Below are 13,668 nucleotides of genomic sequence, written 5' to 3' on the forward strand. Positions count from 1 at the left end.
GCCAAACGTCAGTCTTCCTTGGAATGCCGCGTGGGGTGACGGGTTGGCGTCCTGGCGGCGGGGTTGGTGGTGGACGACGGAACTGTGTCGTCACTGGGCCCTGCCGTGGGCGCGGAGGGGGAACGTGACGGCGGGCTACAGTGGCGTATGTCATCGCTTGCGGCTGAGGCTGCGGCGATTCAGGGGCTACTCCGAGTTGTTGTTGGAGCTCCTCACGTACGGCGTCGGCAATCGAAGCCACTTGAGGCTGCGGTGACGGGAACAGCTTTTGTAGTTCCTCCCGCACGACCGCTCGGATACTCTCGCGCAGGTCGTCGGTGGCCAGTGACTGAATTCCTGTGTAGTTCGTAGAGTTCGTGCGGCGGTTGAATTGCCGGTTCCGCATTTCGAGTGTCTTCTCGATGCTGGTGGCCTCGTGAAGAAACTCTTCTACGGTCTTCGGTGGACTTCCTATCATAGCGCCGAAAAGTTCTTCCTTCACGCCACGCATGAGAAGGCGGACTTTCTTCTCTTCGGGCATATCCGGGTCGGCGTGGCGGAACAGGCGGTTCATTTCTTCCTTGAATATGGCGACGTTCTCGTTAGGTAGCTGCACTCGGGCGTCCAGCATAGCTTCGGCCCTTTCCTTGCGCACGACGCTTGTAAAGGTGCGCAGGAAGCCGGTACGGAACAGGTCCCATGTTGTCAATGTCGACTCCCTGTTCTCGAACCACGTTCTGGCGGCGTCTTCTAGGGCGAAGTATACATGCCGCAACTTGTCGTCGGAGTCCCAGTTATTGAAAGTCGCGATTCGCTCGTACGTCTCCAGCCAGGATTCCGGGTCTTCAGTTGCTGCTCCATGGAAGGTCGGTGGGTCCCGAGGTTGTTGCAGGACAACGGGGGTCGCTGGGGCAGCCATTGGGGTTGTCTTAGCCACGATCTTCCTGGTCTTCTCAGGTAGAAGTCCGTGTTCCGGGGGCAGCTGTTGTAGACGACGGCTTACTCGATGGTCCGTGACTACGTTGGTGCTCTCTTTACGGTCCGGGCTTGGATCACGGCTTGTCGGGGGCGTCCGGTACATGGAACAAAAGCACCTCCACCAGATGTCACGTGGTCGTGACTTCAAAGAACACAGTAGCAACACTGTGAACGACAAAACTAACTTTTATTGGGCGAACCTGTGCCCACAAAACAGGCTACACTTAAGCACAACGATAGCGGCGAACACGGTCGGCGATCGTCGAAAATCTGATCAGCGGGTCCAGCGCGTCAGCTTTTATACAGCAGTCATCGAATGTTCCAGACTAATCGTTGGGACCCGCGTGCCTTCCACAAAGTTCCACACCATTCGCGTCACGCGATGAAATCAGATAACACAAGGTTCGGCGACAACATAAAGCGGATAGAAGCATCGATAACTTTCCAGAAACTTCAGATACATGCAGGCGCGTCCCGCGCTGTGCGATAAGATTTAGGCGGCGAAACGTGGTCGCCCGATAAATATAAGTACACGTGTCAATATTCACACTATCGATCAAGTGATAGAGAAATGTGCGGAACATAAACAAGCCTTATAGATAGCTTTCATTGATTACGAGAAAGCGTTTGATTCAGTTGAAGAAACCTCAGTGGTCATGGAGGTATTACGGAATCAAGGTGTAGACGAGCCGTATGCAAAAATACTGAAAGATATCTATAGCGGCTCCACAGCCACCGTAGTCCTCCATGAAAAAAGCAACAAAGCCCCAATAAAGAAAGGCGTCAGGCAGGGAGATACGATCTCATCAATGCTATTCACACCGTGTTTACAGTAGGTATTCAGAGACCTGGATTGTTAAAAATTGTGGATAAGAGTTAATGGAGAATACCTTAGTAACTTGCGATTCGCTGATGATATTGCCTTGCTTAGTAACTCAGGGGACCAACTGCAATGCATGTTCACTGACTTGGAGAGGCAAAGCAGATGCGTGGGACTAAAAATTAATCTGCAGAAAACTAAAGTAATCTTTAACAGTCTCAGAAGAGAACAGCAGTTTACATAAGTAGCGAGGCACTGGATGTGGTAGGGAATACATCTACTTAGGACAGGTAGTGACCGCGGATCCGGATCATGAGACTGAAATAATCAGAAGAATAAGAATGGGCTGGGGTGCGTGTGGCAGGCATTCTCAGATCATTACCAGCAGGTTGCCATTATCCCTCAAGAGAAAAGTGTACAACAGCTGTGTCTTACCAGTACTCACGTACGGGGCAGAAACTTGGAGGCTTACGAAAAGTGTTCTACTTAAACTGAGGATGACGCAACGAGCTATGGAAAGAAGAATGATAAGTGCAGCGTTAAGGGAAAAGAAAAAAGCAGATTGGATGAGGGAACGAACGCGAGTTAATGACCTCTTAGTTGAAATCATGAAAAAGAAATGGGGGGGGGCACAGGCAGGACAAGTAATGAGGAGGGAAGATAACCGATGGTCATTAAAGGTTACGGACTGAATTCCAAGGGAAGCGTAGCAGGGGCCAGCAGAAAGTTAGGTGGGCGGATGACATTAAGAAGTTTGCTGGGATAACATGGCCACAATTAGTACATGACCGGGGTAGTTGGAGAAGTATGGGAGGCGCCTTTGCCCTGCAGTGGGCGTAACCAGGCTGATTATGATGTGCTCGGGTTATTGTGCTTGAATCCTGCTATCGTACAGCTTCGTTGATGTTTAATAATTAAAGCGAACTTTGGTCTTTTGTTTCGTCAAATTTGTTTTTGGGGCTGTTATTCTCAAAATTCTGAAGAATAAGTTTGTGAAGAATGTTAAACCAGGTATGAGCAACTTTAGTGATAGAATGGTGGGGCAGTATAGCGTGCATATACCGCATTTATTAACACGACATGGCGTATAACATACATATACCTTCACATACACGCAGCCTCACGGCGACGACGATGGCGAACATTCGCTTGGAATATCGATACGATTGCCGTCGCAACCATAACATCGAGCATTGTCAGACTATGCCTTCCTGTGGAGTCCTTGAGTGCAACTGAGAACGTTGTCAGTGTTCGTATAGGACCTTCAAAACAATTTTTTCCACTGTCGCAGGGGTCTGCAAAAGCCAAATCCTTTATTGGATGGTCTTAGTATGCGCGGCTTCTTTATGCATCTTTATTTCATGGCTGCTTCCACTGCTGTCCGTCCCCTAGACAGGGAACATATGTGAAAGAAGCCAACGATTCGTCGTTGGTTGGCGGTCGACTACATCGCTGTCCAGCACTCTAGGCAGTAGCCGCTGCCGTGGAAGGGGATATTGAGGCTATGCGTAGCATATAACCATACTGGCAACTGCGTAGAGCGATCACACATGATTCCGATGACCGTGCGGGTGCTGCTGACCCTATATTGAGGCGATATGAACTATTTATTTTTCAGTCTTTCTTTTTTTCTACTTTCCAGAACACAGTCCCCGTATCTCTCACTTACGTATTTCAAGTATCTACAACCATGTAAGAACGGAGTAAAAATGGAACGGAGTAAAAATGATGCCGTCACCTGTCCATAGATCGTTGACCCCGCAGTCGTCATCTTGCTGCTACCTTCACAGATAAGCTTGGCGGAACGCACAGCTACTCGCCACACAAATGCGTCCATTGCCACAGCCCTCTCAGCGTACCTTAGCGTCTTGCAAGACGACTGCCGTGTTCGCATCCGTGATCCGATGATCGCTCAGCGCAATGCCGTGTGCCTTCATATCGGCGACCTTCTGGACAAGGCCTCTCACCACGGCTTGCGGCTCGAAATGGCTGCCTCGAAGTGTGCTTCGTTTGACCACCAGCAGGAGCGGCATGTCGTGTACGCTTCTCAAATGCTTTAATATGCGCTCCTCGAGCCGAGCTGAAATGCCGGCGGATAAACGAATGTGAATGCGCGCGTTTGTTAAGTTGAACACATGGAGGAAGGAAAAATATAAGAGGGAGCATGATGTCACGCAGCCAGCCTTGGCAAGCGACTGTTCCGTGAAGCCACAGTCATGACCCAACACGTGATTTGTCGCGTCGAGATAACGAAGCAAGAACCGAGATTTTCTGAGACGTTTGGTTCTCAGCAGCTATGCCAGTAGTTTTTATTCGGTGCGTGCTTGTTGAGCTGTCCTGTCGTGTCTCTGCCTACAGAGCGGGAACACTAAAAAACACCCGAGCACTTTGACGTGAGATCACATGTTGGACCACCACTGGCCCAACAGATTTCGGCTTCAATCTCGTTGCAGTGTGCTCCCTCCTCTTCTTTCCTTCCTCCATGGCTGAAGGTAAAAGACGCATCGTCACCACGTTGCGAGAACAACCGAAAAGCTAGTCCTGGTTGAAAACATTCTCGGTAGCGTCATTTTATGAATTACCCACACACGGGTCAACAAATTAACGGGCACCAGCAAAACGCCGTGCTTGACTTGCGTATTGTAGGTGGTATAATAGGCGATGGGCGTGTTCCCCCATTTTTGATGCAGTCATAATGCTAATTACTTGGGTTATATGTTTATGATAATGCAGCGCACTTTATACAGCTTCCGATGCATTAGCTTAGAGTTTATTTATGAAAAGTAAAATTAAACAACGCGTAGTACCAGGCTCGCGAAGAAATGCAGTCATTCTCATTAGAAAATACTGCTTGATCGCGGAAGCCTGCCTCATGCTCTGTCGTCTTGATGGCTTCATGTGTAGCGTGTTCATAACAGATGCGTACATACACGCCGTAGCGGATGGTTCTGGATTGTGTGGAGTATGTGGCTATTTTAACAAGCCTAAGTAAGGCACGTTCTTGTATTTCTATTCTATCGAAACGTGGGTGTTGTGTCTAGCAAATAAACGCGCGAACTCACTACGCTCAGCAGCGCAACACCACAGCGAATGCGCCACCGCGACGGGCTGCTGACGTCTTCTTCCGTTTTCTCGCCGGCGAATAGGCTATGCTTGGAAATTATTCATCTAGTGACGACGAATGAGCGTTAGTGGTTGCAAAAATATTTCAATCCGTGTAATTCCAGGGTAGCTAAAGTGGAAACATCAGGTTTGAGCTGTGCAATGCTGCATCTGTGTTGTCTTGCGAGTGTGGTCCGCGCTTGACGGATAGCATTATAGGTGCCACGACCCCTGATAATGAATACCTGGATTTATTTTGATGGTCGTCATGTAAGAGTACACGGGGTGCCGCTCAGGTGACGACACCGGCACGTCGACCATGACGAAATCGCAGCTGCCCGGTATCGCGGCTCCGAGGAAGGCCTCGGCGTAAGTGTGGCACAAGAGGCCACGCAGATCTATAGAAAAGAAGCAGAATGTAAGGCCGAAGCAAAATCTTAGCCTGAATAACATTTATCGCTAGGCTCCGTTTTATTCGTGGACGGCAACGTTAACGAGGTTAAAGAGACCCCGCTCGTGGCTTGCATTCGCAACCGCGAATTAGTGCGTCACGGCGACAAGAAGGTTATAAATAAGCGTCACGTAATGATCTAAAATTAGGCTTTATACTTGCATGTTAGAAAATATGGCGTATTATTTTCACAAAACACTTCGGGAATCTGAAATTATTTAAGACCGAACGACCGGAGATAAACGTCCCTTCAGCCAGCGGCCAATTAGCAACCTTTGTGCACGCAATAAATGCAGCATGCCGCACACTGCAAGTAAAAAAGGTGCACAAATAATACTTTATTTGACAAGAACACGTTTTCACAAGTTGCCATTTTAATACATCAAACAGATATACGGCATAATGCGTCGCCATTCAAAAAGTTCTGCACTGCAAAACGCGCGCAGCGAGACTTCTATGACCGTACTACATACGTAGCGTCTGCAGCATTTCCTTTAAATATTAAAAAAGAGTATAAGAAGCTCTATTTAACCGGCAAAGGAATGTGTTGATGCCCGTGAGCACAAAATTTTCAACGACTGTGCCATGTTTCTTCTTATAGCGTTTTACGTGGTTTATGCGGAAAGTGAAGTTGAAATATTACTCCGTCATTTACGGTGCTAGCTGATGAAACATTTATCTCAATTTGTGTAGCATGAGAACTCACGTCGAATAACACAGAGCGCCTATTTTTCATCGATTAGAGGGTCTGCTTACTTCTGTTTATGAAACCATGCTTTTGTCCAAGGCTCTTTCACAAAGCAATGGCCAAGGCTTTTTGCACTCAGGTTCCAAGAAACGAGCATGCAGCGCCATCTAGACTGCCGCAAATGACCCTATGAACAGTTCAGTGCTATTTGCACCTCAGAGCCGTTTTTTATTCATGTAGGAATGTATTTACATTTATGATCGTCAACATTAATATCATCCTCTTGTGTTTATGTCCAGTGCAGGACCAAGGGTTCTACCAAGTAACACCGATTACCTCTGCCTTGCGATAGCTAGTTCGAAGTTGAATTCCAAATTCTAACATCTATGTTTTTTGTCTTGTTTACGAGTCCCCACTGTCGCTTTGGTCCTAAAGGACGTGCACTGTGCAAAAATAAAAATAAAAAAAAGCTTCCATTGCTTTTTCTCGATGAGTCATGCATCAAAGTGAGTTAACCTTGTTTCTCCGCGGCCACCAGTCATTACCGTTCTAGTTTCTCAAGTGAATGGGGCTGAAACGCAGTTCGAAGGACATTGCCCTTCGATGTCCAGCGAATTAGTAATTCCTAGAACGTTATGAAAATGATAATGAAAATTCTACCGTTGAGTATTCTCAGCAACACCGCTTACCTGGCTTTTGCCACACCCTTTGCTCGTGAGGAAACTGAATGCCCTGAGAAGAGGGTCTCGTGGGCAGTCGTTGGAATTTTCGGGTGTTTTCGTGGCACACATAGTGCACAATACTTTGTATATGCGATTATTACCGTGGGCTTTGGGCAGCAAGAGTGCAATGCTCCAGTATGGAAGCCGATGATTGCAAAGCGTTCTCGCTTTTTATTTTTGTATGGTTTTGTGTGTGTGTGTGTGTGTCTCCTCCTTCATGGATTTTACACGCGCTAGAGATGAGCGTTCCCTATATCCAAATAATTCGCGTGCCCTTTAACGAGGATTACGCGTTGTGTCTTCTGCCATTGCCAACGTCTTACCTGTTCCACTTAGTCTGCTATAAGCTTACCAACAATTTTACTGCCTACATTTTATTGAGTGAGCATTTTAATGTGGAGCAATTGTAATGCTACCTATTGCACATAAAGTAGCGCTGAAGCAAAAAAAATTACGTCCTACAGATTGCGAATCTGCGCTCGGAATATCTCGCGTAAACTTGTATTTTTGCATTCTCATTAACGTACTAGGTGTTAACCACATTTTACAGCGAAGCAGCAGAAGACAACGATCCCGGAATTTCTTCGTCTCCGTAGCCAAAAACTCAACCAATCACAGCGGAAGGTGCTCGGTTCCTCGCAGTATCACCAGACGGCGCTTCCCTCCGCGCATTCGCGGCCGTGCGCGGGACGGAAAAAAAAAACCCGGAAGCTCGCCTTCGCGCATAGCGTTCGCTGCAAGCGTTTCGCGGTAAAGATTGTGGTTGCATAAGCTCTAGCCGCCGGTAAGCGGCCACTCTACGATACGAATGAGGGAGTGACCTCAGTACACTTTCATATGTAAAACAAAACCCCGCCTAGCAACTCATTTAATTTGTTTTCAGATAGCGCTATGGAAAGGCCAAGCATAAATAGGTCTCCCGAAGAGCAGGGCGAACACGACGAACGGCGACGGGAACAGCAATGTCAGTGGGCACAACGGCGCCGAGCTCAGGCTGAGCAGGATCCAGTTCTAGGCTATTGCTAATTGGTCTATCGGATCAGGTGGTATCACAGTTTTGTTGGGCAACTACTTTCACAGCTTCGATTGGATCCCATTTTATATGAAGCAAACATTCTTACCACAAGAAAATTTACAGAAACTTGACTTACCCCTTCGAACGTAAGTTGGGTCCATCGGTCGATCTAAAAAAATATAACAGAGACCTAAATTGCCAACTCTTTCTAGATATAGACGACAAAATGACCGCGGCATTATTACCCATTTACATTCCGCATAATGCTGCCTGGCTTGCAAGTAAACAAGAAAATCTAATTACTAGATGTTTACAGGTGTGTCGAGACATGGGCAAAGTCCCTACAGCATCTTCTTCACTACAAAACTCAAGCTTCACTTCGCCAAAAATTTGCTCACCATGACTGTTAAGTCACAGTGCGAAAATAAACGTGACATCGGGAATACGGTCTGTCGCTACATTGCTCGAATGCTATTCGCATTACCGTCGACAGTCATCACAAGATGAGTTCTGGCGTAATTTTTCTAATTGCCTTACTCAAAACTTGTGTCCGCAACTGTTATTGCGAACGGTATACATTAATATATCATTTTTATTATGCACCGGTATGTCATTAATTGTGACTTAGCAGTGCCTCCCATGCGCCTTTCGACTCTTTTTTTTTCTTCAATGGTTTGAATGTTCATGTCATTGCGCCTGTCTGACAAATGCACTCTTTCACTGCTTAATGGGTTCGAGGAGGTTGAATATGAATCAAGGATTGTTGTTCCCTCCCTGTATAGACCCTCGTTGACATATATTAAGTGCGAATGGATAGAAAACGAAGCAATAGGAAAAGATTAATTTCACCAGGAATAAAAAAAACAGCAAATGTGAATCTTAAAGACTTTATCTTTCGCATCCAAATTCATAACATATCCCACAAATTCCCGTGTTCACCATGGAAACGTTATTATTAGAAATACTCTCTCACAACTCTGCAGTGGGCTACCCTTTCTCACTTCGCACGTACCTCCAGAGACGGCCTCCGGAGCGTCCGAGACTGAACTTAAGCAAACATGCGCATTGTATTTTGAACAGTGCCCTGTTACATATTGCGCTCTGTTGTTTAAAAATTATTTAATAATGCCCGATAGTACCGCTAAATTAAATGCGCAATCAGCACGCTAATGTACTGATGAATAAAATCAATGCCTTAAAAGGGATGGCACCACAATAGAGAACGCTTACATGTTGTTGTCGTAGTAGTTGTCGTGGTTGTAGTGGTACTCGTAGTCGTAGTAGTCGTAGTAGTCGTTGTAGTCGTTGTAGTAGTTGTAGACGTAGTAGTAGTAGTAGTAGTAGTCGTAGTTGTTGTAGTAGTGGTAGTAGTCGTCGTAGTTGTTGTAGTAGTGGTAGTAGTCGTCGTAGTAGATGTAGTAGTGGTAGTAGTCGTTGTGGATGTAGTAGTCGTAGAAGTAGTAGTAGTCGACGTAGTAGTCGTAGAAGTAGTAGTCGTCGACGTAGTAGTCGTAGAAGTAGTAGTGGTCGACGTAGTAGTCGTAGTAGTTGTGGTCGATGTAGTAGTCGTTGAAGTAGTAGTGGTCGACGTAGTAGTCGTAGTAGTTGTGGTTGACGTAGCTTTTGCAGCGCTAGTTGCCTTGGAAGATGCATTTGCAGCAATGATCTTCGTAGTAGACGGTGTAGTTGTACTATTCGTCATCGTGGAATTGATCGTTGCCCCTCCAACATTCGTTACATCGTCCTTCCATGTGCTAGGTGTGACGCTTTTACCTAGGAATAAGAAATAGTTTGCCTTGTTTTGCGTTATGATCCTCTGCAATGCGAACATACACAGGTTGCAATAATCAAAGATAATGGCGCACAATTATACAAACGAAAGCAATTAGTGCACTCGGTACAGGTGATGTTCATTTTTGTAAGCGCTTGCTATACTCGGTACCTATTCGTACTGCTTATCTTTGAGCAACTCACATTAGCATGTCCAGAGTGAAGTTACCCTTGCTTGCATTAACTAGCGACATTCCTCTTTCAATCTCCATGCTTCATTACACGACGAGGGTGGCGAAACGGACATGTTGGTCTGTCATGATGGAAAAGTATCTGGATAGCGCAACAAAACAGGGCACAAGAATAAACGAAAACGAAGACAAACGCCAACTATCGACAAGGAAAATTTGCCTCCGGTATCACCCAAACAACCACGCGGACAGCGATATCAGCCATGAAGATACACTTACATAGCGGCATGGAAACATTCTAAAACCGGTACATCAGGAAAACACAAGACACCCTAAATGACATATTGCAAATGCGGTCAGCTTTCATTCAAGTGCCATTAGTCTAACGCTCTCGCGGACAATAATAGTGATGCTTTCCTGATGAATTGGTCAGAGGCCAAGATGATTTTCTCCGTTTCTATTAATAATCTTACACACTCGCACTTATCCCTATCTATAATGGTGGTATCTGCTATAAGTGGTCGACAGCGCTTGTCTTGGTCTTCGTTTCTTATGTCCTTGTTTTGCTGCGCTTTCCAGATACCTTTTCATTACAAGTTTTCCGTTTACAAGACATGGTGCAACTTGACACTATAAAATAACCGCCGCTTGTTATACCTACTTCTAGCTGAACGCGATGCTGTCATGTGAAAACCTACACTGTTCCACGTGTGCGGTGCATGACTCTACGATTCCAGTTTGTGAGCCTTGTAACGAAATCTAGCAAATATCCGTCGTGATAGGCCGCGTTACTTGGGTTGTATTCATGAAGCTCTTTGTTTTTAAGCACTGTTTGCCAAATTCGCCATCCGCTTTGGGCAAATATATAGACAGAGGTATGATTAACTCGCATTTTGTATTAGGAGCTGTTCTAGAACAAGAACCGTTTCTTGAACACGGGTCTTGAAAGGAATTGGGGAGTAAGACTCTAAACAGTGCGCATTTGGCGCCCGCACCTATCTCTTCAGCAAGAAAAGCGAGAGAGAAAAGAATGAAAGGGCAACAAGATCATTCAGTTAATGCTGCGGGGGGAGAGGTCCGGGATTGCGAACATAAACGGTGTGAACATAAGTTCCGAGATCGTATGGCCTGTTCCGGAATCCTGTGCTGGCGAAACGTAAGGATTCATTTCGCTCGATTCTTTTCATTTCTTATAGGCCACGGTTAAGGACCGGCCGATGCCGGTGGAGCCATGGTCGAAGTATCACTCAGACCGCTGACGAAGTCCCAAAAGAATATGGTTGGAATAGAATGGTTACATTATCCTGGCTATACTCTCGCTGGCCGCCGCCGCCAGCAAAGTGGCGCTGGCGTCTCTGCAATGTCCACCAACGCGCCCCCAGCGTTCTTACAAATGGTTACTCCCTGTTTTGGATTTAGACCGTAAAAACTGTTCATCCTACAACTGTACGAGACACGCAATAGCGGTTTGAAAGCGTAAATTGCGTTTGCAAAGGAAGTAAAACTAAACTCCGAGGTTCTGCGTGCAAAAACTGCAATTTGATTTTGATGGGCGCCGTAGTGCGGGGTTACAGAATAACATCAAACACCTGAGGTCCTTTCAAGTGCACCGAATGCATAGTAAACAGACGTTTTTGCATTCTGCCCTCAACTGAGGACATCTGCCGCCGCCAGGATACCACGAGCAACCTTCAGCTCACAACAGCTACACTATGGTCCCTGGGCTGCTGCTGCTGCGACGGGTTGTTGTGGAAGACGACTCAGAAGTAAATACCATGGGCATTACTGATTTCGATTTTGTGTCAAATACTTCAGTACTGACTTAATATTATGGCGAAGATAAATGCAGGCTCTAAAGATATGAAAGCTTCAGACGGATTACTGTTGCGTTATTCAGCCACATTTCTTTCAAGGGAAAACGTTCGTTCTTTCAGGAATCAAAATAAAATATGGGATGGAGTTCTACAATATGTTGATCCACAAATGATGTCCGGGAATTAGAGCGGTTCTTGAACGCTTACTTGCATGAATCTATGTTTTCGTTGCGTCTTAGTATTGATGCACTTCTGTTGTGTATTTTTATATTTCTGTAATATCCGTCAATGGAGCGTCGGCAATGTTTATAATAAAAAAAAATTAGATGTGGGTTAATATTAGAAGTTCTTAATAGGAATTATTATTACGCTAACACTCTGTATTCATATTTGAAGAGGAACTGCTCGGTATTTTGGCATAACAGGAAATTACCCAGATAGTTCTCAACAACTTACTGTTGGTAAAATCTTGCTGCTGTTCTCTGGCTGCCAAATAGAGTATTGCAGGTCGCCAGAAGGGAAACAATGATCAAAGTTGTTGAAGCAATGCAGAAAAAAAGGGGGTAAAGCAATCCTCGTTTTAGGTATTGCGGCGGCAGCCTAAATGAAAATCTGCGTTTTCTTATTGTATTCTCTCATTTCGTTCTCTTTTTTTGTAGTCTGCTTAGGTAGCACATTTGTCGTTTATGCTGCAATAACTGATCTTTTGCTTGTAACGGGATTTTTCGCACGTGTCTACATCAGACAAGTACTCCAACACTTGTTTTTTTTTTCTTTTCCCGCCGACTTCTCATCTTTTTTCAGCAACCACTTATTTGTCGTTTTGTAGAGCTTAGCAGCAGCAGCCAATCGTTTTTTGGAAAGCTTGTTCGCAACCAGGTCCCGAAAGTGCTGAAGTGAATATATGTGCAGATTGTAATGACAAATTAGAGGTCTTATGTTTAGAACTGATCTTTTATAATGCATATACGCAGCTTTCCATTTTTGTACTAGTAGTTAGCAGTGCACTGCATAATTAAATTAAATATCGGGTAATACGTGCCAAAGCCGCTTTCGGATTATGAGGCACGCCGTAGTAGGGGACTCCGGAAATTTGGACCACCAGGGGTTCTTTACCGTGCACCTAAATCTATGTGCACGGGTGTTTTCGCATTCCGGCCCCATCGGAATGCTACATAATTATAGCTGTAGAAGCATTGCCGCTGTAATATATGCGACTGCTGTTACCATTGCGATATTCAATTCTAACCATTCGTATTCAATTCTCGCGCAGATAACTTGATATTCGCGCAGCTCTATAATAAATTATTAATCAATAAATTCATATTGATTTAAGCACTGCGTCAGTGATAGTAATAGTGGTGGTAACATTGAGTCCAATGACTGCTTTTCTTTTACTTTGTCCTCTCCTTCTCGGCTGCCTCAGCTGGAAATCCTTCCGCCTTTGGGTAAGCAAGCATTTTTAAGATAGGAATCACACGCAGTGGAAACGTCTTACTAACCAGGATGCTCGGACGAAACTGTCGTGATGTCATTATAAGCAGCGTCCGATGTCGTAGCCCCTGCGAATTTGTTGAGCGCGGCAACAAAAATCCCTCAAGTCTGTGATAACCGTCAAAGGCACCTACAGTTTCGAGCTTTACCTACAGTGTAAACGGCCCACTGCCTAGAAGGGCCTGAACAATCCGCAATCATTACGTTTGATTTCCTGTGCTGAACTGCCCAAGGCACTGATTTCGGCTAAATAGCGCCTACGTACGGACAGCTTCTCGGATAGTTGTGCACACTGCGAGACGACAAGTCACATACAGCAGTGGGCCACATGATACGTGCGCTCAAAATGGTGAAATTATCAAACGGCATTCCGCTAGATTGTGCGTATCATCTTCCTGTATCTTACGGCAGCTGTTACACGGGCCGAGATGAGAGAGAAAGAAAATAATAAATGAAAGGTAGGGAGGTTCACCAGGACTGAGCCCGGTTGGCTACTCTACACTGGGGAAAGGGAAAGGGGGATGGAAAGATTAAAAGAAGAGAAGGTCCAGTGGGGATATCAGTCGGTCTCTCAGGCCGAGATGAAGTGTGACAACAGCAAACTAGGGCAGCGATTCTGTGCGAAGTAACCTTAAGCGTATTGA

This window comes from Dermacentor variabilis, chromosome 2 (genome assembly GCF_050947875.1).
Source record: "Dermacentor variabilis isolate Ectoservices chromosome 2, ASM5094787v1, whole genome shotgun sequence".
In the NCBI taxonomy this organism is placed as follows: domain Eukaryota; kingdom Metazoa; phylum Arthropoda; class Arachnida; order Ixodida; family Ixodidae; genus Dermacentor; species Dermacentor variabilis.